Raw genomic sequence first — 27176 nt, 5'->3', positions numbered from 1 at the left:
ATACTCATTCCTATCTCTGGCGACTATGAAACTGATAGCAAAACCCTCAATGAAATATACGCAGTAATACAAGCGTGGATGGCACACCATGGACTTTATCTCAATGACGAAAAAACGGAGTTGATTATCCTTGGTACTCACGCTAAACTAAAAAAACTAAATACTGCTTTCAAATCGTTCACTATTGATGGTAACCCCATCCCTCTCTCTAATACTACTAAAACCCTTGGTATCTACCTCGATGCCACATTATCCTTCACCAAACAAACCAATGCAGTAGCGTCTTCAGCCGCCTACACATGTAAACTTATTACCGCATGTAGGCCATTTATCTCCACTCCCAACTGCATTACTCTTGCTAGAACGTTAGTCTTGTCCAAAGTAGATTATTGTAATGCCCTCTACTTAGGCACTAGCCTCAAAAATATTCACAAGCTACAAGTAACTCAAAATAACGCCATTAGGGTAGCCCTCAACATCCCTAAGAAGTTGCATATCTCTGAGACCAGACGTAATCTGCACTGGCTCCTTATAGAGCACAGAATATCCCTCAAAGCTCTTGCCCTTACCCACAAAGCCAGGGCTAACCTCGCACCATCCTACATCTCTAACCAACTTACCCTACACACTTCTACAAGACCACTTAGAAAAGCTCAAGTTAACACTATGTCTATACCAAGATTCAAACTCCTTAACTCGGGAGGAGTTAGTTTCCCTGTACAAGCCTCAAAGCTATGGAACACTCTACCTGTTCCAATCAGGTCTGTAACCTCCTTCAACCTATTTAAACGCAACACCAAACGTTGGCTTCATGACCTGGACACATTGACAGCTTAACATCTTAGAGCTAAGATATACTGCCTACCCACTGAACATATTGTAAATAATATTACTATCTGTCTCACCTTCGGCCCACCGCCTTAATTGCAACATGTACCTGTAGTATGCCCCTGGGCCTGGTTGCGCTTTATAAATAAACCAAATACAAATACCAAGTGGATGGGGAGTTTACAATATGAAGGAGACACGATTAGGATGTCCCAAGACCTGTCGGGACTCACCCTATCCAGGCGCAGAGACTGTCGTCCCCTCACACAATGGTTGACCGAAAAAGGCAGAAGATACCACTGGTCCTTTCCATTTGCGCTGTCATTTGAGAAGGGAGAGGCAGATATACAGAGTAACCAGTGGACATGAGACACATCAAGTTCTCCAGGTTCTCAAAGGAGAGGACTCTACTGAAGGTCTGGAGGGGTCGACGGAGACATCAGCGGAACAGCGTGGGCCGGAGGGCCCGCAGAGCGTCAAGAAGATGATGCCGGGTGGCAGGAAATTTAAAAAGCTCAACACCCTTTCACACAAGAACTCGCAGGACTCCTTAATTAGAAAAAGGGACGGCATAGTCATGAAAGTTTAAAAGGCTAATGTGTTTGAGTGTGAAGATGTATGAGGGGAGAGGTGGTGATACTTTGTTAGACAGGCTGGGCAAGCACTAACCCCTGGTGGCCCATCACATGGTGGGCGTCTCGGAGAGGAGACTAACTTCTCCTCGGAGGAGAAGGATGGGTGAAGCAAAGGGGGGGCTGGGGAGGGGTTCAAAGAGCAGACGATTCTAGAGAAGGTGGGGTGGGGACAAGGTTGTACATATCCAAACAATGAGAGTTGAAGGTATGGGTCGGGCCGAGGGTCTCAAGATGGGGACTCTAAGGGACTGAACAATCCTACCAAGCGCTCATTGCTGAGGAGGGAGCTGTGGAATAGAGATATGGAAGTGTTACTGGTGCAAGAGACACAGTTCCTTCAGGGGGATGAAAGACGTATCCCAGGGGCAGGGGTGGGACAGATGTTCTGGGCCTCTGAAATGGCTAAGAAGGGGGGTAGGTATCTTACATAATCGAAGAGTGAGGCTCTTGAACCCTCTGGTTTGGAAAAAGGATGGACGGTAAAGCATTGTTTGTTACTGGTCACTGGAGGGGGGTACAGCTAACTATTGTGGTTGTGTATGGCCCTAACACCGGAAAGGAATTGCGGGACCTGGAGATGGGGAAGGTGATCGCCAGCCTGCAATTCTTGAAACAAAGGTACTATGAGAAAGGGGATAAGGAGTATGTCCTGCTGGCGGCTAGATTGAGGGGTCAATGGGCAGAGAGGTGGGTATCCGGTGTCAGAGATTCAGAAGGACAACTTCATTCCTTGGCTGGGGTGGTGGCCCAGGAATTTGCCTCCTTCTGCGAGCAGCTCTGCGGGCAAGAGGGGGAGAAGACTGATGAGGAATTAGACCGATATCCGGGGGCGTGCCACTTCCGAGTATACTGGATAGTGACAGGGCGGGAATGGAGAAGATGATCACCCAGGATGAGGTTCTGAGGGCAATATCCGGACTGAAGCTGGGCAAGGTTCCCTGAGAAGATGGGTATACAGTGAGGTTTTACGAGAGCTTCGCAGGGTCGTTAGCACAGCACATGGCCAAGTTGTTTAATCATATCCTGTATACAACGAAGGCCCCTCCATGGTTTTGGAAGGCTCAAATTACAGTTATTCAAAAAGAGGGCAGGGATCCGGAGAGCTGCAAATCCCACCGTCCCATCTCCCTATTCAATGTCGACGGAAAGATTTACTAGAATATTAGCCACGCGTATAGACAACCTTATGCCCAAACTAGTCCACTCGGATCAGGTGGGATTCATTCAAGGCAGGCAGGGCTCGGACACCTTATGTAAGACACTACATTTGATGGAGGCCGCGGCGAGGAGGGAAGGGAATCCTGTGCTAGTATCCCTCTTTGCCGAGAAGGCTTTCGATTGGGTAGATTGGAGGTTCCTGAAGGGGGTCCTACAGACATTTGGACTGCGGGACCCGATTATGAGAGGGATACAGGCGCTCTGCGCGGCCCTGGCGGCAAGAGTGACGGTAAACAGGCGATTGTCAAGAGCATTTGAACTGCAGAGGGGGACGAGGCAGGGTTGTCCCCTTTCACCCCTCTTATTTGCTCTAACAGTGGGGGTGTTAGCTGAGAGGTATAGGAGGGCCTGACGGTTGAGGGCATTAGAGGGAATTCAAGCTGGGACTCTACACGGATGATGTGTTGCTACACCTGTAAATCCCACCAGTTCAGTACCCGCAGCATTAGCAATCATATAGGAGTATGGGTAGTTCTCAGGGTTTAAAATCACAAGGACAAATTGGTGATCTGTCCGATTGGTTCGGGAGATTCCAGACGGACTGGGGTGCTTTGGCCCCTAGGGCTACAAATACAGCCTGATAGGATTAGATATCTGTGAAGTCAATATTGTTTGACCAGGGGAGGACCTGGGTGAAGCTAACTATCCCTCTCCCTCTTCAACAAATTATTTGCCGAAATGGCAGCCTGGGGTAGGGGACAGCTGTCGTGAATGGGAGGCTCAATGCAATAAAGATGAATCTCCTCCCTAGAGTGCTATATCTCTTCCAGATGCTACCGGTCCGTGCCCCAGAGGCGCGCCTGAGAGAAGCTAAGTCACAGATCCTGTGGTTCCTATGGCAGAATCAGAAACCCAGGGTGGGATACGAGACGTTAATATTACCAAAGGATCGAGGTGGCATGGGGCTCCCGGATTTGATGTTATATTATGGAGCAGCGCAGCTTAGGACAACGGTCCGCATTTGAGGGAGGATCAGGAGAGACAATGGGTATTTCTGGAGAACCAACACATGCTTCAGGCAACAGTGGGGGAAAGGCTCTGGGTCCCGAGGGGGAGGCTCCCGAGGAGAATCCATGAACATCCTTTCCTTGGGGTCCATTGGGAAGTGCTGAGTATGGGGGAAGGAGGGGTGGGATCAGTACGTGGCCCTCACTGATGAGTCATCTATGGGCACCTGTTAGGGAGAATTCTCTCTTTAGGCTGAATTTCCTAACCTAGGGAGTCCCCCAGCAGCTTTGCTGGATTTCTGGAGTTTGTTTTTTTTCCTCCTGCCAAGAGTGAGACTCTTTTCCTCCCACTCTTGGACATGATTTATGGTATTACTTTGACTGGTAATGTGTTTTATGGGCTATGGGGTCCTTTACTCCATAGGGTCTCGTGTTTTCCCTATGTGTGTTACACAGCATCCTCTGTGCAGTAACACAGGGGTGTCATAGTGACACCCCACCATAGACTCCATACCCTGGGACGGACTACTGTCTCCCAGGGCATGTAAAGTCACCATTGGCTTTGCTAGTCCCAAATTATTAACAGAAACCAGTACAAACCATCATATTGTGGACGTACTGGTCAGGGCAATTCGATTGCCCTGGGGTCTGTTAGTCGAGGGGGCACGTTTCGTCCCCCCTGATCGAGTTTTGGCTGGTGGCAGTGGAAACTCCATTTTATATTCGACCGCGAATATTTTCCTATGGGATTTTCCCATTGTTCGAGGCTACTAACTTTAATTATTTAATTCTCATAGCCTCGAACATACCGCCGGTTTATTTAATTAATATTAATTCTCCGGTTGGTATTTTTTGCCAAGACTCGATTCTAAAATGGCGTTTGTGTTCTCTTCTGTGACTCCAACCCAAGTCGAGCCCTTTGTTCCACTTTTTGGCGGGCTTCTCCATTGAAGCCTCCAAAAGTGGTGCCACTCTGTCTGGGTACCACAGGGTGTGGGGGAGGGGGTTTAGGCACCCTGGACCGAGTTACCTTGGTAACTCAGGTCACACTCTTGTGTGATTGGCCCAAGTGGTGAGCCGGCCGGCTCACCACTTAGCATGTTTGAGTGACAGCTAGGCTGAGTGAATGGGGGTGTTCTGCATAAAAGGAGGGCTTTGGGGACTGGAACTTCAGAAGTCGCCACAGGACCTGAGAATCCGACGAGGGAGAAGCTGAGCCGACCTACCACGACGACACCACCGGTGGAGCCCTGCAGAACCGACTCACCACTTCCCGACAACAGAGAAGATCTCCCGGCTGGAGAGGCTTCTGCCCCTGATTGGTGGGCCCAACCAGTTTTTCTTTCTTTCTTCGCACCCCAGCCCGGTTTGTGGTCGATCTGCCCGTCCCAAGCACCCCAGCGACCGGATAGCCACTCACTACTGAACTGCGAATCACCGGACCGCTCCTTGTACCTGAGCAACTCTGCGGCTGGTTTCTTCCCTGGCAGTGCAACAAACTCTTGTCTTCCTCCACGACGAGATCCTCTCTTCCCCCGGACGAAGCACCGACTTGCACCCGCTGCCAGGAACAACTGCCCCCGCTGGAGTATTCTCACCACTTTAAGGTACCGTGTCCGCCAGGCCTCCTTTTCTAAAGATTGCTACAAGGTAATAATAACTCCTTAACCTTCTGGACTGGGCTGGCCGCCTTGACCCTCTAACTGGTCCCTTTCTGTGGTCCAACCTTTTTTTTGAACCTTTACAATCCTTTTGTGCACTGCAACTGTGTGACCTTGGACACATTTCGTTTGGATCCTCTTATAGCGGATCCGGCCTACTGACTCTGAATTCACAGTTTTACTTTGCCTTCCTCCCTTGCTATGTTCTTGTAAAAGTGTTGGGATCTGTTTCAATTTGTTCTCTGCTTTTCTCTCCCTTTTTAAAAACAAACTATTAGAGTGCCATCTACGTTAAGCGCTCACCACTGCCTGAAAATAAGTGGGGCTTTACTTAAGACTTGTCTAATATTCTTTTAAGGGAGTGTATATCTTTTAGTGACCGTGTTTTTGAATGGCTTACTATTAGTGCCTGTGTGTTTTTCTAGATGTGGTTTTAAATAAATAATTATATCTCTTTTACACCAAGCACTGGTCAGTATTTACTTGTTCTATTGTGTGCTCTTGACCTATTATGTATACTTTGCATACTGCCTAACTCTTCTTGAGGGAAGTCTTACTGCTCAGCCACATCTACCAAGTGAATCTGTGTGGTACAGACTGCTACCAAGTGGGTTTACTGCCAAACACCTGTAGTCCTAAATCTTTTGCAGTGGTCCCAGAGGGAACTGCACAGGTTTCTGCCTAACAGCACACCCTGTATGGGATGCTAAACCAGAGGTCTAAAGGTACCATGAATAGTTTGAGAGTAGGGTAACTGTGGAAGGGTGGGACATTCTTGAGCATGCAAGAGCTGGAAAAAGCCTTGGATATAGGCACACTCTCTGTGCTCCTCTACCTTAGGCTAAAAGGCATTTTGAAAAAGCAGAGAGGTGGAGGGAAATGATTCAGAGGGACCTCGCACCAGTGGAGAGAGTCCTAGACGGGCAGAGGGAGATGAGGGGCCTAATCTTACATCTTTATGGGGCTATGCTAGAATCCAGGGGAGGGGCAGTGCAAGGGCTGCGTCACAGATGGTGAAAGGGACCTGGGTACAGAATTAGATGAACATCTCTGGCAATAGGTGTGCCCCGAGAGCTTTTAAGACCTCAATCTCTTGTTAATATAAGCGTCATGGCTTGAAACTATTACACCGGTGGCAGTATGACCCAAAGCGTTTATCTAAGATGTTCTCCACAGTGAACCCACAATGTTGACATGGGTGTGGTAATGCTGCAGACTATTGGCACATGTGGTGACACTGCCATAGAGTGCAGATGTACTGGTCCGAGGTCCTGGGGTGGAATAAAGAGGCGCGGGGGGCAATCTGGGGCTTGAGCCCATGCTGATGCTCTTTGGTCTGGAGAAACAGAAGGATAGGTGGTGTGCTCGTCCCTGATTGGCGCACTTCCTTCTTCTGGCAGCCCTAGCAAACCGAGCCAGACACTGGAAAAGGGTAACCCTTCCTACATTGAAAGAGTGGGTCAGTACAGCAAGAGATGTGTATCTGATGGAAAAGGTCACTGCAGCGCTACATGGAGGGGGGGTGGTAGAAATGAAGTGACAACAATTCTGCAATACCTTTGCATGAATTTGGGGGGGAGCAAAGCACTTGGAACACGGGGCCCTGCTCGGCCCGTTTAGACGAGGGATGATTGATGGTTTAACGGCCAATCGTTATGATGTACTTTGTCCCCTTGAAACCACCCGGGCGTTGATATATTCGACAGTGATTTTAGAACTGGATTTAATGAGAACTGTTCTTAAGGTGGGGTTAGGGGGGTTTGGAGAGAAGGAGGGGTTGAGGTTGCAAGGGAATGTTCCAATGTCATGTTTGTTAATACAAGGGAAGTTCTCTCGACAGATTCAAGTTATTTGATTGCTGACTGTGCTTATAAAAGCAATACAATTCATTAAAAACATTTTTTTTTTTACAGTGGAGGGGGCGTGGCAAGCTGGAGACGCCAGCAGATGCCTCTCCGCTGAGCTCCCGGCTTTCATGCCCATCCTGACCGAATGAAACCCCCCAAAATGTGAGCCGAGCCCCAGGAGTTGAAGGTGGGCACCCCTGGTCAGGGCTGGAAGCGGCCGCTGGAGTTGCAGACCAATCGAGTGCAGGATTTCAGAGAGGAGGCTCCCCGAGGGCCCCAGCAGGCCACCAAGCAAAATGGCAGGCGGCCCGAAGGGGAAAAGAAGGATCACGGCCCTCTGCGCCGAGCGGGCACCCTAGAAGGAGCCTAGAGGATGGTTCAGCGCCCCCCCTCCACAACCTGTGGTGAGCGCTCATTAGCGGCCAGGGAGAGAAGGCAACAGGGATTGAGGAGCCGACGGCTGCTGCGTAGCCTTCAGACCAGAAGCGGAGGCAGCACGCAAGGTGTATAGGCGGGGTAAGGGGACCGGAGAAGGCCTGAAGGCGGCATCGGAGCCCGGGGCTGCAGGCGATGAAATATCAAGGCAGCAAGAGCAACGCTCCATAAGGGGTGTTGTCAGAGACACACAAAAGGTGAGGAGGAGGACGGGGGCATGCAAGCCCATGTAGCCGGAGCAGCAGAGCAGGGGGCAGAGGGGCGGACCAGCGTTGGAGTGGAAGGGGGAGCGAGTGGGCGGTTAAAGAGCCTGGGGCCTAGAGGGTGAAAAAGGAACCAAGCTCACAAGCGCAGTTATCCAATGAGTGCCTGAAGGAGGTACAGAGTGTGGGACATTCTGCCCTCGCCAGTTGTACCATGAGGGGAGAGGAGCGGAGTGTGAGAGGCGCCGCCTTGGAGGGGAGGCAAAACCATCAGGCCTCAAGGGGGACACACTGGCAATGTACTAAGGGCTTGGCTGGCTCCTCATATGTAGCTGGGAAAAGTCACTCCCCGTCAAACGCAGGTGTAAAGCACCCAAAGGAGCAGCAGTCGTGGCAACAGCAAAAATGGAGTGCCACCACGCCAGCTCGATTGAAGCCGGGTTTGAGGGAGGGGGCAGAAGCCCACACACTGATCCAGCATAGCGTCAAAGAAGCTAGCGAAGCATAAGGGCCCACAATCAGGGGACAATAAGGTGCTTATGCAGGGCGCCGACTCGCAGAAGTGCGCCCAACAGCAAACCAGTGTGCAAATCCATTCGCAGCCCCCTCACAGCTGGGAGAGGAAGATCCCCCGATCAGGAGGTTGGATCTGCCGGCCATGCTGAAGGAACTAAAGGAGGACATAAAGGAAAGCACTGCGCACCCAACGAAGGCCATCTCGGACATTAATAAGAATGTTATGGCGGTGGAGAGGCAGGTGGATGAGCTAGAGACAACAGCCTGCGAGCAACGTCATGCACACAATGAGCTGGCGATATGAGTAGACGCCATGGAACAGCAAATGCAAGTCATTCTCAACAAGCAGGAGGAGACGGAGAACAGGTCAAGGCAGAATAACTTAAGAATCAGAGGGATTCCCAAGGCAATAACGGATGGGGACCTACCGGAACATGAAGGCAGAGTAGGTTCCCACTTTGGGAACTCCCGTCCCCTGCACACTATCTATGGCTGACAAGAGCTCAATACATTTATATTTCATAGAAGAAAAAGAACTCATAAGATACATTAATTATACATGTATGATTTTTAGAGAGAAAGGCCTTTAGCCAAATAATCAGGGTCTGACTTCAGAGTACATATAGAGATGATGTATTTGTTGATGCGGAAGTGCCCAACGCATTTCAAGAAAAATTCTCTTCTTCAGGGGCTGTAATCATTCAATCAATGATCAAACGATTATTTCTATAAATACAAAGGAAATATATACAATTGTGATTTTCAGTAAGACTTCTAGCAAACAAAAAGTAGCATGCGGTAATATCAAACAACATGGGTGATCTAATCAAAACCTGCTAAACCTAAATCGAGGTTAATCTTTTAGGTTCATTGTTAATTAATGCACAAGCAGAGTGTTATACATTTGTAACTACTTATATGTGGTAGACGTGTTCAACCTTTTACCATCTAAAAGTTCACCAATCATTGTAGAATAAAAAAATAGGCACAAACTTCCATTCCTAACAGTATAGTGGCTCTTAAAAATAGGAGCCGATCCACCCGAACGCCGTAGCTTCGGTGGACAAGATGGCAGTTATTATATACGTCATCCTGGTGAAGTCATCACGTAATGACGTCACGGTTGTAAACAAAAATATGCACGGCATAGTACTACGTACGTGTAAACTTAAGGGCTATAATATTCACTCTATAATGGTTGTGACTGTAAGATAAGTAAGTCCTAAAATGTATTTAAGAATAAGGAATAAGGAATTGACTCGATGAAACGTCATCTTAGCAATGTAGCCCTACTTATCAATGTCACTCGATGTACTAATTAATAGGGTAAATAATACAAGAACACAGGAATATCTGATTAACCTTGTAAGTAATCCGGTCTTGGACTAGAGGATGGGTATGTGAAGTGTCATACAGAGGCTTAAGGAGTAACATTGGTAATATTCTAGAATCTGGCGGCTCTCAAGTTGTAAATAGCCAATACTAAACTTCGCTTTCTCTAGTGCCGAGTTCACATTCTATTCAGAGCTGCTTACATTTATAGGTCTGAGCCTAGTGGAGTGTCATTCAGAGGCATAAAGAGTAACATTGGTAATATTCTAGATCCTGGCAGCTAAACAGTTGTAAATTAACAATACTTAACTTCACTTACTCCAATGTGGAGTTCACAATCTATTGAGTGCTGCTTACATTTACAGGACCCGATTAGCAGGTTTATATAACCAAAAGCTGTCTCTGTTATATGAGTTCACATGCTATGTAGATATTCACAACCAATGTATGTGAAATATTTCTCTGAAACACAGTCAATGAAACTTGAATTACCCAAATAGTGGAATCACTATATAGACAAAAAGTGTCTGAAAAGACTGGTGTTACCGGACATTTCTTGATTAGGTAATTACTGGTCTGATCAGATATCCAATCCATTTCAGACGCTTTCTCCACTGTTTTCTTGATGATTTCCTTTATAGAGATAATGGGATCCAAGTCTAGAATCAGGTAGGTTCCTTGATCGTTTAGTAGATTCAAACAGCCTGCATTATAGAAGTCAGTGTCCATTAATACGAGCGCTCCACCTTTATCTGCTGGTTTTAATGTTATGGTGGGAGCCTCTGCTAGTTCTTTGATCAATTTGAGCTGGTGTTTCTGATGTTACTTCTTTTCGGAGTGTTGTATTTGAGATGTTTCAGGTCTTTGGATGTTTTGAATTTGAAAAGGTTAATCACCGGATGGTTGATTTGTGGGTGAAAAGAGCTTTTATTTTTCAATTCAAGGTAGTCATGTTTTTTCTGCTGTCAGCTGGATTCTGGAAGTGAGTCAAAGAAGACTTAGTTCCATTTTCTGAATGAGGTTGAACAGGTTGACTTCCTCTTCAAAGTTATTAGTGTTGGAGGTCGGGAACCTACTCTGTCTTCGTTTGTATGTACAGCCCATATGCCAGGGCTGCCAACTTTCTCCCCTGCACCTTGAATAGTTCTAAATATTACACTTTTGTTCCAAAGAGTGTTTAAAACCTGTGTCTACCCTATCTAAACGTGGTACAAAGATAATTTAGAGTGCTTGGTGTTTCTCTCTCTATCCCCCCCCCAATTAACCTACCCGAATATGTGCAGAGCCTGTTCTAGCAGGCTATCCTGGGAGCAGAGAGTGAGCGAGAGATAGTGCTGGTCCGCACCCACCGAGTGTACTCATCCTTACAGCTAAGCAGGAACCTCATACGGGATGTCTTTACCAGAGTGCATCTATATCATCTAAAAGAAGAAATAATGAAGGAGGCACGTAAACAAGAACCAGTGTGATTTAAAGACACTCTTCTGGCCCTCTTCCAGGAATAGGCGCAGGCGTCGCTCCTCAAACGCAAGCGTTTGTGAGCGGTGACAAGTTGGCTCTGCACAAACAAGACTAAATACTGCTGGTCATTTCCATTGCTCTGAGGTTCGAATGGCAAGGTCAACAGTACTCCTTCACTAAAGAAGAAGAAATGGCTGAATTGATGGAAGGAGAGGAGGGGTAGTCCTCGGATGCAAAAGGAATCCAAGAAGGCAAAGAGACTAACCAGCCGATGGGGAGGAAAGAACAATGGAGCTAAGCTCGCCTACATCCAAAGGGAAAGAACAGAATTAAAGTTACAGAAGTTGGGGACCCACCATGAAAGGTTGCAGCAAAAGAGCACCACTAGCCTGTTGCTAAAACCTGGGCCGCAAAGACTAAGTAGCGCATTAGGGGGGGGTGAGACATTGGGGAATTTACAAGTTTTACAGTCAGGGGGGGGAAAAGTAAGGGAGGGACGGGAGAGAAAGACCGGACAAGCCCTCATCGCCCTGTGGGGAATGAATACCCAGTAGAAGAGGAACAAGTTACTAGAGGGGAAGGAGGGGGGAAAGAGTACAGTTGACATGTTTTGGTTCAGGTAGAGGGAGGGAAGGGTGGTACAAGAAGTTCAATCAGTCACTCATGGGGGAAGCTCAAAGAGTTTTCACTGAGAAAGTTAGAAGCGGGATAGGATGACGAATTACCTATATTTGGTTTCCCTAAATTTCCAAGGCATAAATTCCCGGGTTAAAAAGTGCTCTATGCTACAATGCCTGATAGAGCTGCACACCACAGTAGCATGGCTCCAAGAAACACATTTGCTTCAGAAAGACGAAGCCGGCCTTAGGTACAAAAAATTCAAAAAGCAATTCTTCGCCACTAGAGGGACTAAAAATAGGGGAGTGGCTATTTGATCGCGCAAGAGGCAGGATTTGCCAAACATTTCATGCACAAACCTGGTAGTAGGGTGGGTTACTAAGTGGTCAATTGGTGATGCTGGTGGCAATATATGGCCCCAATGACAAACAGGAACACTTCCTCACCAAAGTGTGGAGGAAAATCTCAGGATGGTGTGTGGGTAAAATGCTAGTTGGGGCAGACTTCAACTGTGTGATGGACCCACATATGGGCAAGACTACCCCCCCACCGCCCGACACAGGCAGGCATTGGCACAATTCCTTAGGGAATTACACCTCAGAGACGTGCCGTTTCTTTCAACCTCAATCAAGGGCATGCATGCATTACTCATCGGTTCACACAGGATTCTCCCGCATAGATATGATCCTAGTCTCTGACACGTTAATACCCCAGGTGACAGAAAGAGATTGAGACAAGGTTCCTATCGGACCATTCCCTGGTAATTTTACACCTGAAACCGCTGACAGAGGCATCGGAGAGGCGGAAACCATGGCACCTGAACCCCCCTTATATTGAGAGACTCAGCAGTAAGGTCCCACATGGAACACACCTCAAGGTATTACTTTAGGGAGAATGATACAGGAGTCGTCAACTGAGGAGTGGTATGGGACGCGAGTAAAGCAGTCATGAGGGGAGAATTTATAGCTCAGACGGCGGCATACTTGAGGGGGAAAGAGCAGGTGAGGCTGGCTCTAAAGAAGGTGGCCAAAGAAGCAGAGGGGATTCATAAGGACACAGGGTCTAGGAGAGCCTGGAGGTCTTTGATGAAGGCAGAGACAAATTTGGAGCACATCTAGCAGAAAGATCAGTGCAGCTATTGATTCGAACAAAACAAACATTATGTAAAAGGGGACAAGGCAAACAGGTTACTGGCAGCAAAGCTCAGAAAACAGCAAGCAAGGAACTCTATCACACAATTGAGGAATGGGGAAGGGATACTGGAGAGGGAGGAGGCAAAAAAGATGGGAATTATGCATGAATTCTATCCCAGGGCAGTTACGAGGGAGGGACTAGGAGAAGGGGACCAGCGGGCATCCCTGGAGGGCATTAATATGCCACAGTTGACGGAGGCAGATAGAGCAATATTGGAAGCTCCCTTCACAGAGGAGGAAACTAACAGGGCGATAGGATTGCCAACTAGAAATAAGGTCGCCAGACACGATGGGTTCGGGAACAAATATTGTAAAACATTCCAAGCCCTCTTGACAGGCCCCCTGACCATACTATTTAACCACATAAGGGACACCAGGGAGATATCTGGGGATATGGGCCCTTGCACAACCATTTACTTCTAAAGCCTGGTAAGGATCCAACCTCGTGCTCCAGTTATCTCTACTTAACGGGGAAGCTAAATTATACATAAAGAACATCTCCATAAGACTGATGGCAATTGTACCCAAAATTATCCATCCGGACCAGGCAGGATTTATAATGGGTAGACATACACAAGACAACACCCGTAGGGTGGTAAATGTGTCAGAACTGGGCAGGCTATCTGGCGGCATTAGACGCTACAAGGGCGTTCGACAGTATGGACTGGAATTACCTTAAACTAACGCACAAGCAAATAAGATGTGGGGAGATCTTTCCACGGATGGTCATGGCTAATTTTAAGACCCCAACTATGAAGCTGCAAACGAATGGGAAAAGTTCAGAATCTATACCCATCCGGAGGGGCACCAGGCAAGGATGCCCACTCTCACCCCTGGAATTTGCTATGGCCATGGAGCCCCTAGCACGAGCAATTAGGACGGAACCAGCAATAAAGGGAGTAGTGGTGAAAGGGACAGAACATAAAGTGTCATTATATGTAGACGATATATTGTTGTTCTTGAGAAACACCGGGAGCACTCTCCCGAAAGTGCTGGCTCTCTTGGGGGACTTTGCGGCGATCTCAGGATTTCGCATCAATTTTGCAAAATCCAAGGCACTTAATATTACGGAGGACCAGCCAGAAGTAGTAAAATGGCGGGAGGCTTACCCACTGGTCTGGCAGGACAGTTTGGAATATCTGGGGGTAACATTGACTCCCACATATGGAGGGATCTTTGACACCAATGTCCCGGGCCTCCTGGGAAGCTTTGGGGAGGATCTGAAGAGATGGGAGTTGTAGGAGTTCTCCTGGTTCGCAAGAATCACGGCTAACAAAATTATATTACTACCCAGATTCCCGTATGTCATGAACACTCTCCCGATTTGGATTCCCCCCAAAATGATAGCCATATCCCAGTTCATCTGGGGAGGTAAGAAACCACGAGTGGCCAAAAGAATATTATTTATAGATCCAGGAATGGGGGGCCTAGGGGTCCCAGAAATGACCTGATCCCTCATGGCAGCGCCACTAGCTCCAATGCTGCACTGGGCCTCACAGGGTACAGAAAGGGGCGGTGTGAATTGGAGCAACAGGCTACAGACATTCCTCTAGGGCGCATAGGGTTCCTGAAAGCTAACTCAAGGGAAGCGGGGGGTCAGCTGCGGATTCCACAAGAACCCCTCTCCGCTATTGGGATAAAGCGCTCAAGGTGAAAAAACTTATACCAGGGTGGGGCCCCTTTACACCAATGAGTCAAAAAGAACAATTTCACCTTGGCGAGGGTACCAGGCTTCTGGGCGAATTAGGAAGGGCAAATTAACCTGATCCTAAAAGACCTTTTCTATGGCAGAGCCCCTATGCAATTTGAAGAATGCAAAACTAAATTCTCACTGCCTGAAAACGAGAGGTTCCACTATGTGCAAATTAGGCATTCGATCACAACCAAAGAATGCAGAAAGGCAGCCACTAGGGCCCCAGTGGGCCTGGAACTCAATGCAGGAAGGGGCCCCTGGGAAAGGCATTACAAGGCTGTACCGTCTATTAGAGGGGGGCAGAGGGGGAGGATATATTGCCATACATGGGTAAATGGGAACAGGACTTGGGGGTACCCATCACAGAGGAAGAATGGAGGATGAATGGGGGCGGGAGCAGAAAAGCTCTCAGTGCTCCGTGATCAAGGAGTCGGCATATAAGAGGTTATGCAATGGCATATGAACCCACAGAGGCTGCATATGGTGAACCCGGACATATCAAGGGATTGTTGGAGGGGCTGTAGCCAGCTGGGGGACATGGGTCATATGTGGTGGTCACGCCCAACGGCAAAAAGGTTCTGGAAGGACATTTTGAGTCACATCCGGGAGATACTGGGGATGCAGCTACCAATGTGTCCAAAAATGGTCCTGTTGGGTGCGGTGGCAGAGGGCCTGTATGATGCATGTGGGGCAAGGGCTACACTAATCATACATATGCTTACTGTGGCAAATAATTGGAAATCGAAACAAGGACCAATATTAGCAATGTGGTGGGTCAGAATGTGGAGCATCATGGCCATGGAAAAAGTATGTGCATTGGCAGGGGGCAGATACCAAAGTTTTTTAAGGGTGGATGGAGAAAATGGGCACCAAATGATTGTTTCATTGATCGAGTTGTTCCACATGCATGAAAATATTGGCTGTTGGTGTTCACTTTGAAAATAAAAATAAAGGTTTAAAAAAAAAAGTTAACAGTTTCATGTTTTGTATAAATAGAACATTGTGATGGTTTGGAACACTACTACTTATGTCATGAGAAGATTATAATAGAGCATAGTAGAGCGGGGACGAGAGCAGGCTGTTCCTGTTCCGAGCACTTTCAACATTTTACCATGCTGCTGAAGGAGGGGCTGGGGGCTGACCCATGACAACCTCAAAGTCCTTAAAGTCTACACCACTCTGCGGAGTGGGGCGGGGATGAGAGTGGGCTGTTCGTGCTGCCCTCCAGGCTATTTGTATTAGCCGGCGGCCCCTTATTGCCTTTTTCCTTTTACCGTGGCTCTAAGCAGATTGAAGAGGCTGAACAAGTGGCATAGCCGAAATAATGAGCGTGAGGACACAGAGGGCGGTTGCTGCCTTTTCTTGGATGATAATTCCCCCAGCCCCCACCAACAGTGCAACCGAGGTGAACTTTGCAGCTTTATCGAATACAGAGATCTCATTCATGAACTACAGGGACTAACTAATGTGAAACTGTACACATTACGGCTGTTGGAAGGTGGTGTGTATTCTGATTGTAAGCGTTTCTGCATTATACTGACATCTTGACAGTCGGTGCTCTAAAAAGTGGAGGTGCTTGTGAGTTTTTGTGTATGTTACTTCCAATGCCATAGTGCCGTTGGTGTTTGCTGGCATTTTTACAAACTTTGCAGAGTCAAAGGTTATCCAGGGAGCGAGAAGGGGGTGACTGACTCTGGAGGCTCTCTAAGGCAGCCGAGCGTGCCTCTCCCCCTGGTGAACTTTTTCTATCAACTTTTCTCTTCTTTCATATTGGTTTATATGATTTTTGTGTTTTCATTTTAATTTTTTGTCTACCTAGCATTATGGCACAGGTGGGAGATTTTAATAGCTATTGTGTACCTTGTCTACTCATTGTTATACGTTTTGATTCTGATATTTAGTTGGCCAGTGCTTTATTGATCGCTGTTTGAATATGCACTTTGATTTAACTGGGATTTTATGAATCAGAGTATTAGTATTAGGGACCTAACTTGGGGCTTTGACTATAATCAGCCCCCTGAGGGTTACATTATCTTGATAGTGCAGAAGTCAGCCCGTTTAAACATATTTTATAACTGTATAACTCCGACATAATGACGAAACGCAAGGCTAAGGAGAATCAACTGGACCGAAGCCAACTAAAAAATGCATTTTTTTTTAGAGAAAATTCAAAAGAGCTCCCAATCTTTGCTTGATTCTTATCTATCTGAAATGGCCTGCAAAATCGAGGAGCGCATTCTGGTAGCAGAAAGGGCGATAGTGGCTGCCAGTCAAAGTGAGGGACACTCTGCTATATTAATAACACCAGACACATTTTCTACATCCCAGCTACAGTTTAAGGCGAGGGTCCGGGATAACCTATGTGAGGAAAGGCATTGGGAGGGTTGGACACATGATCAATGCAGGGATGTTTGTGATACCTTGGGTCTTAATACTCGGGCTCACCTGCACCTGGTCCAGCTATTGATATGGTGGGATGCAAACCATTGCAGGTTTCTTTGATCAATATAGTAAAAGGAACTAAGGGCATCTCTACCACTGACCACTTGACTTCTACCAGGGTGCCAGCATGCATTTTAGCTTTAGTTCCCATTGCAACGCATGTGGCTAGGGAGGCCCAGCAGGAGTTTGTTCATGTTAAATGTGGATATTTCTCCCACCAACCAGTCTGATGGCCCTTTTGGAGAAAGAATACCTGGCAAGGTCAGGCAGCAAATATATTATAGGGAGACTGGAAGAGAGGCTTTTGGCCTCCCACCAGCCGCTGCTCCTTTAGTTGGTGTAATATCAGATGCACCAGCCCTCCCCTTAGGAAAGTATGAATCCACAGTTACCCTGATTAACAAGGCGAGCAATTGGATAAACACAGAGCTGATAGGCACTAAAATCGACCTCTGCATGATCTTGATGGTCAGGAAGGTCGAATGGGTGGGGCAATCTCCCAAAGAAATAAAGGGGGATCGTATAGTCATTACCAATCAATCAAATCAAACTTTATTCAGCAATTAAAAGCCATCAAAATTCATCAAACAATCATCAAATATGGAAATATCGATCACATGTTACAAATATAAAAGACAAAAACAGCATAGAAAAATATACATTTAGAAATAGGAAGAGTATACTCGCAGCCCTAATAACATTCTTTACCTGGTATCAAAACAGAAAGTCATGGATTCAATGTTCTATAGTATGGATCATTCAATCGCCCTGGAGCCCAATTTTCCTAGGCGAAGCCAAGCACGATGGACATATTGAGCTACACAAACCACAGTTGAACAGGCCACAGTACTTTTGCAAAATTCCAGTGCATCCCGGGTTGTACTGATCCCTGCTTTCCTAAGGAGAGGTCTCAAATACTTTACTCTTATTGGTGTCAGCAGATCTCATAGCAATAACAAGTGCACAGTGGTTTCCTCACCTAGACCACAAAGGGGACACACGCCTAACCCATCTGGAGTCCAAGACTTCGTAAAACAGGCAATCTGAAGTGTGCCCAATCTGAATCCAACATATAAGGCTTTGCCTTACGGTGGACCCATGTCATCTAAATACTGCTGGAGACCAAAGTTAAATAAACATTCCAGCTAACCAGATCCTAGATTCAACATTTTAGCAGCTTCTATCATTTTTCTCCTGGTTATGTTAGAGTACTTGTTTGTTAGCCTGATAGAGACAGCACTGTCTGGTTCTTTCCAGAGCTCTACTTGATACAAATTGTACAATGTTCCTTTTACATGGCCCACCCATGGGATACTTTCCCCCCCAGTAAAACTTAAGATGTTTTAGAGCATCACAATATTTTCCAAGCCCTCTGAACTTCGTAAATGGACCCACAAAATAGGCCGGATACAAAGAGGCTTGATCCCTAATTCAACAAACATCAAACTCAAACTGGAGCAGTGAATTAGGTGAACAAGTGGGGGACCTGAACTAAACTTTCCAGTTATTTATTTTCAGTTTTTCCTAAACTTGCTACGTTTACAAATCCCCCAAAGTTATGCTCCACAGACTGGGCGGGTATAGCCTGTCTGCAATATAGTTCTATAACTGGGGATACAGCACCTCTACCCAGTCTCACAAAGACATTTCTGTGTGCTCCACTATCTTTCCCTATAGCAGTACAAGCCTTATCAGTTGCATGGCACAGGTGCCTTTTTCCATAAATCTAATATCAAGATAATCATAGGACGGCACTTGTTCTAAAGAATGTCCAGCCACAGTGATATCCATTTTATGGTATTTAGAAAACTAGGGCCTAAAAACCAATACCTTACTTTTCCCAATATTCAGATTGAGCTTGAGTTCACCACATTTATTTCACAAACATTTCCAAATTATGTTTTAAAACTTCCAGGGAAATAAATAAGAGACCCGCGCCGTCTGCATAAAACAACGCAGGGTACTTATCCGACCTCATTCTTGGACAATTCAAACAATCACGCAACAGTGCAACAATCTCCTCCACATTGATGCAAAATAAAAGGGGGACAAGAACTCACTCTTGCATTAGACCCTTTAAAACATCAAAAGAGTCTGTAACTTCAACTGCCAGGCCATATCTCATTACTGCTTTGTTGTTACTATATAATGCCTGTATTACAGTGATCAAATGAAGGGTACAACATTGTTACATTTTTCTTCGATTTAAAAAAAAAAACTATTTGAAAATATATGGTCTTGTGTTGGAAGCAAAACGACAGAGCAACATAGGTTCGATCCCTGGGTCCACGCTTAGAAACCTCTGGGTATTAAGCGTGTTATAAATAACCTATCATATCATTTCTTCAATGAAAGTATTTCTGAATCATTAAAAACACTCCAAAACGTTGATCCATAGTGCTTTAATGCTTTTGGAAACTGGCGTGAAGGTCACAGATAGCACTGTTTTTCTTAGCCCAGGTTTGCAAATAAGGCAAAATCAACTTCGCGTAAATCTTTCATGCAATGTCTATGAGCGAGTTAGGCATATAATTTGCCGGGGACTCTCTGCTACCCGTTATGCATACAGGAAGTATCAATGCACATTGCCAAGTGGATGGAACTGTATTAAGTTGTATAACTGCATTAAATAACTTGCACAGGATGGGTCCCCAAACAAGATTCACCTTTAAAAATATCAATAGACCACTCTTATGGGAGCACAACACATTGTGCACATCCTGCACACTCAATTCGAAAACATCCTCCGCCATTGACGTTTCAACAAACTCTTGGCTTATTTCATCCTCTAGAGTACACTAACCTCGGAAAGTCGTTGTATAGACCCGAGACGTGCTCCATCCAAGCATCTGCAGTAATACAACAATCAAAATAAGCTTCCTCATTTGCATAATTCCCAGCAACCAATTTCCAATAAGCTGCTATATCCCACTCTTCAAAAGCCTTAGTTAAACAGTACCGTCAGCCGAGAAACAATGTTCCAGTTCAGAGTAACATCAACCAAAATTAAAAGGCCCCCGCTAGGCCTACCTTTGGGCCCTCAGTTAGCAGAAATCTGCAAAGATTGATATCCTTGCAACCTAACCACCTCATCAGTCCAGGTCTCCGTGAACAGAATTATTTGGCAATCTCTCACAAAGTCAATACAATGAGGATCTTCTAGGTGCTTGGATATCCCAGCTATGTTCCACGAGAGTAACTTCAGTTGTCGACACATATGAATAGAGAACTCATGGCTTGGTCAATCTATTTCTTCCAGGCCACCATCTGACAGCTGCACCTCTGCTGTTACTACATCTGTGGTTTCCAGTTAACTATTCACAGGTTTCACTCCATGTGCCGCTGGCAGAATCGAGAATCCAGAGAATATTTCACATATGCTTTCTTCTTTTCACAGACAAGCTTTTTTTTAATTTGACCTACGCTGGCGAAGGCAGACCTTGTCAACATTAGGACCTACATCAAGACATGACTACAACTGTTTCTTTGCAATCCGACATTCTAGATCAGACCAACTGATCTTTTTCAACACTCACTTTTTAATTTTAGATGGCTCAATCGTAAAAAAAGTGAAGAGGTTTCCAATAAGATTTTCATACTCCGAATATCCTCATTGGATATTCCTTCTCCACCAATCGCCTCCAAATTACCCAAAATGGCCTAATATATTTTTGGTTTCAGATCCTTTTCTAAGATGCTGGGACACTTAACAGTTTTTCATACATTCCCTGTCACTAGTATGACACCCGCCCCGGATAGAATCGGGGTGTACATACACTGATCACGAGTAAAACTGATAGACAGTGGACGATGGTCACTAACTGAGTTAGGAAGGAACTCAAAAGAACTATATAATGCCAATTTTGAGAGAGGTGGGGATTCGACAAACAGCAGCGGCTGAAAGATTCTTGAGCCAATGTGACAACCTGCATGTCATTTTTGCAACTGCTCGATTAATGTACAGGGCTTGGCTACTAAGAAGGACGTGTTTGGGGCTGACGGCAGGTAACACCGAAGTAGATTGACGCGGAAAGGCTGCAAGATTTTCTCTCCTCGCCCCACATTACCATACTTCATTTCTTATGTGAAGCAGCCCAGAGGATTTTAAATGGGTCTATGTTTTTCATTTAATACATTAGTAGATTCTACTAGACCACTGTGTCATAAAACGTGTTCAGATCTTACCTCGAATTTCTATTACATGTATAGTGTTTAACTAAAATTAATGCACTTTCAAACTCGGCCACTTAACCAATATCCTTTTCCTCTTTGTGACTGCTCGATCCACACATAGGGCTTGGCTATCAAGAAGCAAGTTTTTGGGGCTGACGGGAAGTAGTACTGAAGTAGACTGATGTGGGCGAGGCTGTGAGATTATCTCTCCTCGTCCCCATTGCTATACCTTGTTATTATGTGAAGCAGCCCTGGGGATTTTGTATTTGTATTTATTGATTTATAAAGCGCCTTACGCCAAAGCGATGTACATGGAACAACATAATACATAAAACATGAACGATATAACAGTTGAAGCAATTACAATATGAATCAATCAAACAGCAAAACAATGAGAAGAGCAATTAACTGAAGGGGATAGGGAGGAAAAGGGGAGATGGGACAGAATAGGGGGGAGTGGAGGAGAAGAGTGGAAGGAGGAAAGGGGAGGGGGTAAGAGGGGAGGCAGGAGAGGGGAGAGGAGAAAGATGGGGAAGAGAGAGAGGGGGTAGCAGAAGGGGGAAGGGATTTCAAGGAGGAGCATGGAGAAGGAGAGATTTAAGGGAAGTGCGGAATGAAGTGAAGGTGGAGGAAGAACGGATTGCAAGAGGAAGGGAGTTCCAGTTTAGAGGAGCTAGGAGTTGGAAGGAGCGAAAACGGGAGGAGGCACAGGGGGGTGGGGGGTGAAGTGAGAAGAAAATGGTCAGCGGACCGAAGGGAACGGGAGGGGGAGTAGAAGGAGAGAAGGGAGGAGAGATAAGGGGGGGCAAGACCATGGAGAGATTTGAAGACAAGGCAGAGAAATTGAAATTTAAGTTGGGAGTGAAAAGGAAGCCAACCAAGGTAGGAGAGAGAGGTAGAGATGGAGTCACGGGAGGTAAGGAGACAGAGTACGAACAGCAGAGTGGTAGATGGATTTAAGAGGTGCAAGGCGAGAAGTAGGAAGTCCAAAGAGTAAGGAAGTGCAGTAAAAGAGGCGGGAGAAGATGAGGGAGGAGATTAAGAGTTTGGTAGCGTGGAAAGTGAGAGGGATGGATTTTGCAAATGTTGAAGAGGTGGAAGAGACAGGTGCGAGAAGTGAGGGCGATGTGCTGGGAGAAGGAGAGAGAGGAGTCAAAGAGAACGCCTAGATTACGAGCTTGAAGGGAGATAGGAAGGTTGAAGGGAGGAAAGTGAATGAAAGGGGGAGCAGAGGGAGGGGGAAGAGAGTTAGAGGGAAAGAATACGACTTCCGTCTTGTCAGTGTTGAGAGAGAGAAAGTGGGAAGACATCCAGTTCTTAATGGCAGTAAGGCAGGAATAGAGTTGTAGGTGGAGGTCAGTTGAGAAGGAGGAGAAAGAGAGGACGAGTTGAGTGTCATCGGCATAGAAATGGTGGTTGATGCCAAATGAGGAGATAACAGGGGCAACGAGAGAGGTGTAAAGAGAGAAGAGGAAAGGGCCGAGCACCGAGCCTAGGAGTACGCCATATATTCGAGAGGAAAGTTAGGAGAGGACCGGCCACCCCAGGAGACAGTAAAGGAGCGGGAAGAGAGGTAAGATAGCCAGTTGAGGACGCAGCCTTTGAAGCCAAAGGAGGAGAGAGTGTGAAGGAGGAGGGGGTGATCAACTGTGTCAAAGGCTGCAGAGAGATCAAGGAAAATAAGGATAGAGGATTGTTTGGCATGGCGAGCAGTAAGAAGGGAGTTAAGAATAGAGGTGAGAGCAGTTTCAGTGGCGTGTTTAGGATAGAAGCCTGATTGGAAGGGTGGTAAGAGAGAGGAGTTAGTGACAAAGGATGAGAGTTGAGAGTAGGCAAGGCGCTTGAGAAGCTTGGAGAGGAATGGGAGAAGAGAGATAGGTCTGAAATTAGAGGTGAAAAGTGGATCAGCAGAAGGTTTCTTTAGAATAGGGATGATCGTAGCATGTTTAAAGGCAGAGGGAAAGGTAGGTGAGGAAAGACAGATGTTGAAGAAGGTGGTGAGGTAGGGGACAAGAAGAGGGTAAATCTTAGGGATGAGAAAGGAAGGAAGAGGGTCAGTTGGGGAAGACGTGGGGTGGGCTTTAGATAGAAGGGTAGAGAATTCAGAGGGGGAGACGGGGGAAAAGATGGACATGCTAGAAGAGGGAGGGGGAGGAGAAGAAGGGAAGTCTGAGGGGGGTGTAAGTATTTTTTGCCGAAGGGTAACAATCTTAGAGGAGAAGAAGTTAGCAAAGTCAGAAGGAGAGAGTGAAGAATTGGAGGAGGGATCAGGAGTAGGGGGAGAGAGGAGTAGGGGGAGAGAGGAGTCGAGAGAGAGTTTGGAAGATACGGCGAGGGTGAGTCGCTTGAGATTGGAGTAGGTTAGAGTAGTAGGAGGATTTAGCAGAGGTCAGACAAGAGTCGTAGATAGTGTGGTAAGAGAAGTATGAGGTTTGGTTAAAAAGCGAGGGAGTTTTGAGCCATAGTCTCTCGAGACATCTGAGAAGTTGCCTCGTAGAGAGGAGTTGAGGAGTGAGCCAAGGTTGAGAGGGTTTCCGAATTGGGTGGAAGAGAGAGAGGGGATAGAGTTGATCAAGGGAGGATGAAATAGCAGAATAAAGGGAGGAAAGAGCATCAATCACCTATAATGAGGAGAAGTCATGGATAGATGGGAGAAGAGAAGAGCAAGTGTCAATAAAGACAGAGGGGTCAAAGTTGCAGAAGTCACATCGAGAGTAGATTGGAGGGGAGGGGTTAGGAGAGGAGGAGTGAGGGAGAGGAGAAAGGGAAAAAGAGTAATGCATGATCAGAGAGATAGACAGGAAGGCTAGAGACAGGGGAAAGGGGGATAGGAAGAGTTGAAGATGAGGTCAAGGGTGGAGCCAGAGGAGTGAGTTGGAGAGGAGGGGATAGAGGAAAGGAGGAAGGAATCAAGGATGGAGAAGAGGGGGGAGGATTGAGGAGGAGAAGGGAGATGAAGATTAAAATCGCCAAGCACTGACAGAGGAGAGGGGGAGGGAGAGATAAGCGAGAGGAGGTGATCCAGGTAGTCATAGAAGGAAGAAAGAGGGCCAGGGGGTCGATAGATAAATCAGGAGAGAGATAGGGTGAGGAGATGAGAAAGATTTGTAAAGGAATTCAAAGGAAGGGAAAGAAGGGAGAGATGGAGAGGAGGGGGAGGAGATGAACTTGGGGTGGTAGAGGAGGCAACACCTCTGCCACAGCCTGTAGAGCGAGGGGTGTGAGAAAAGGAGGAGGAGGTGGTTAAGGAAGCTAGGACAGAAGTGTTATGAGGGGGGATCCAGGTTTCAGTTAAGCATAGAAAGTGGAGGTTGAGGCGAAAGAAAAGGTCAAGAACTGCTGCGGTTTTGTAGCAGATGGATCTGGTATTCCAGAGTGCCATGTTCATGTGACTGGAGTATTGGGCGGTAGGGGGGTAAAGAAGATTAGGGCGGTTTGAGAGGGTTGGAGTGGGGCAGGAGGAGTAGAGGGTGGGATAGGGGAGAGGGCAGGGCATTAGGAGGGAAAAGGAGAGAAGGAGGGAGAGGAGAAGGTAGGAGTGGCGAAAGAGGGGGGAGTTGAGAAAGGGTGGCGAAAAGGAGATTTGGAGGATTGCATAACAGGGTACCCAGAAATAGGACGAGGCAGGAGGGGCCGTAGCTGAAGAGTCTTGCAAATGTGAGGACAGAGACCACTGTGGCAGTATCAAGACAGGAGAGTAAACAGAGGACTGGGCAGATGTGTCAGGAGCAGTGTAGAGGCGTAAAGGAAGGACGGGGGCAATTAAGGAGACTGGGCAGGTGTGGTAATCTTGGACAGCTGCTTTTCCTTTGAGAGGGGAGGTTCACAGGAGGTGGAGGCAGGAGTGAAAAGGAGGCCAGTTAATGAAATGGAGTACGCCAGTTAATGAGGTGAATGAGACTGGGTTGCAAACCTGATCGGTTGTACCCACACGAGAGGAGGGAGGTAGTAGTATGAGGAAGCAGGAGGATGGATAGGGGTAATGAGGAGGTAATGGTAGGAGATCTTAGGCAGCCCAGGTGGTCATGTTGGTGCAATGAATCTTATGTATTGGGGGGGAGGTTGCAGGTGGAATCAGAAGCGGCAGGAAAGTGCCAGTGGAGGAATTCAGACAGTGAAGTAAATGGTGGAGAGCAGGGATCTAGCATGAATAGATTCACTTTGAGTGGGGAGGGCTGCTGGTAGAGGGTCTAGGAGTGGGATGTGGGCACAAGGACAGTCAAGAAATGTGGACTGAGTCCGCTATGTTCCGCAGGTGGACCGCAGATAGTGGGTTGAATCTGCAAGGTTCTGTGGAAGGTTAGGTGCTGGAGGGGGTGGGGGGGGTTGCAGGCTGTGGGCAGGGGCTGCAGCAGGGATCTTGAACAGGAACACTGGCAGGACTTCAGTCAGCTGAGGTGGTAGGGTTCCAGATGAGAATCCACAGTGAACTGTGAGAGTTCCGGTCTATAGCGGGGAGGGTTGCAGGCGGTGGAAAGTGGCTGAGGCTGGAGGCTAGAGCAGTCACACTGGCAGGACTACAGGCGGCAGGGGGGGTAGGGCTGGGTTGGGATTCGAAGCGGTCAGCCAGGGGGGTCTGGGCTGGTGAAGGCGATCCCAGGCTGTTGCGATCAGACATAGGCGGGGTGGTCCGGTGGCAGTGGGACAAGGGCTGCAATGAGGCACACTGAGCAGCCGTGGCCCTGCCAGAACCCAGAGAGCCAGTGAGGAGAGATGATGGACAGGGATGGAGCAGAGGCAATCCAGGCAACCCACCCCGTAGGGACCCAGAGCAGAGATTTTAATGGGTCTATGTTTTTATAATGCATTAGTCAATTAGTCAATTTTATTAGATTGCTGTGTCATAAACCTGCCTTGATTTTACCTTGATTTTGTATTACATGTATTACATGTATATTGTATAACTAAAATCAATGTATTTTTATATAGGCCGCCTAACCAATATTCCTTTAATGACTGACCATTATTTCTCATTTGATTGAATTGTACTGGCCGAGGCGTCATTTTATCACATGTGTTTGTTCTTTATTTTATGTACTCTATGTATTATATATAATCATTTATATGTAGATTTTATGATGATGATGATTGTGAATTGAAGAATTGATGAAAGAGGTTGAAGTGGTCATGCAGAGGTCAATGTAAAGTCTATGTAGTTTCGAAAGTCTTCGACAGTGAAAAAGATACTGTAGATAAAATGTGGGGAAGAGAACGCCCCGAAAGACAGGCTGAGCCCGGCAGAGCCTGTGAGAAACAGAGAAAGTAAAGGCAAACAGAATATTGATGGTAAGGCGGGCAAAGCCTTAAAGAACTGATGGAACTACCAGAAGATGGAAGCCTAAGATTGAACTGTGTCACTAAGGCAAAGTGTGCGAGACTTATAGAATTGAGCCAGCCACCTATCATTTGTTTATTAAGAGACTCTCTAAGCCCCATGGGGTTGAACCAGGGGAAGTTAATGCTGAAGCCCTTTCAACATTTCTTTTTGGAGACACTTTTTCTTTTGTATTCCCTTAACACATTTGTCATTTAGAGAGGGCAAGGTTAGTTTTTTTTTAGTATAAGTATTTTTATTTAGTATGTCTTTTTATTTTTACCAGACTGACTGACTATTTTGTTTGTTTTAATGGTCGAGATTACTCCCATTCTAGAGCTAGGGCAAGATGGGCAGTTTCCAAACCCCTTTGAGGTAAAGGTTTTTGAAACTTGCATCCATTGTCTCAGTGTCTGTTTTGGATACCATGCCTTCCTCACAACTCACTGACACACAGCTGGGCCTTAGACCCAGTGTGGGCACTGCTGGCCAAGCATTGAATTTGTACTTGTTGGTGGCACATTCAATTTACATCTAAAAGGAGCCCGTAGAACTGGACTTCATGGACCTTAGCACCACCTTTCATTAGGTTAATCGAGGAAAACTGTGTAAGGTCCAAGGATTGTCCCGCAGATATATTGTCAGTATTGGAATCTGTAC

The 27176-nt window shown here is 46.6% G+C and overlaps 1 protein-coding gene and 1 long non-coding RNA gene across 4 annotated transcripts in view; one reads left to right on the top strand and one right to left on the bottom strand.

Annotated features, from left to right (window-relative positions):
- LOC138523608 (uncharacterized) overlaps positions 1–15554 on the top strand; it is a 29527-nt gene extending 13973 nt beyond the window's left edge. Inside the window, exon 2 of the long non-coding RNA XR_011283331.1 lies at positions 7203–15554. This is a non-coding gene — a long non-coding RNA (uncharacterized lncRNA). The remainder of the gene's footprint in view (positions 1–7202) is intronic.
- Positions 1–27176, bottom strand: part of ANKRD27 (ankyrin repeat domain 27) — a 1511294-nt gene that overhangs the window by 572493 nt on the left and 911625 nt on the right. The window lies entirely within an intron of this gene.

The sequence above is a fragment of the Ambystoma mexicanum genome, chromosome 1q (genome assembly GCF_040938575.1).
Source record: "Ambystoma mexicanum isolate Mex_15411 chromosome 1q, UKY_AmexF1_1, whole genome shotgun sequence".
Taxonomy (NCBI): Eukaryota; Metazoa; Chordata; class Amphibia; order Caudata; family Ambystomatidae; genus Ambystoma; species Ambystoma mexicanum.
This window is presented reverse-complemented; position numbering and strand designations above follow the sequence as displayed.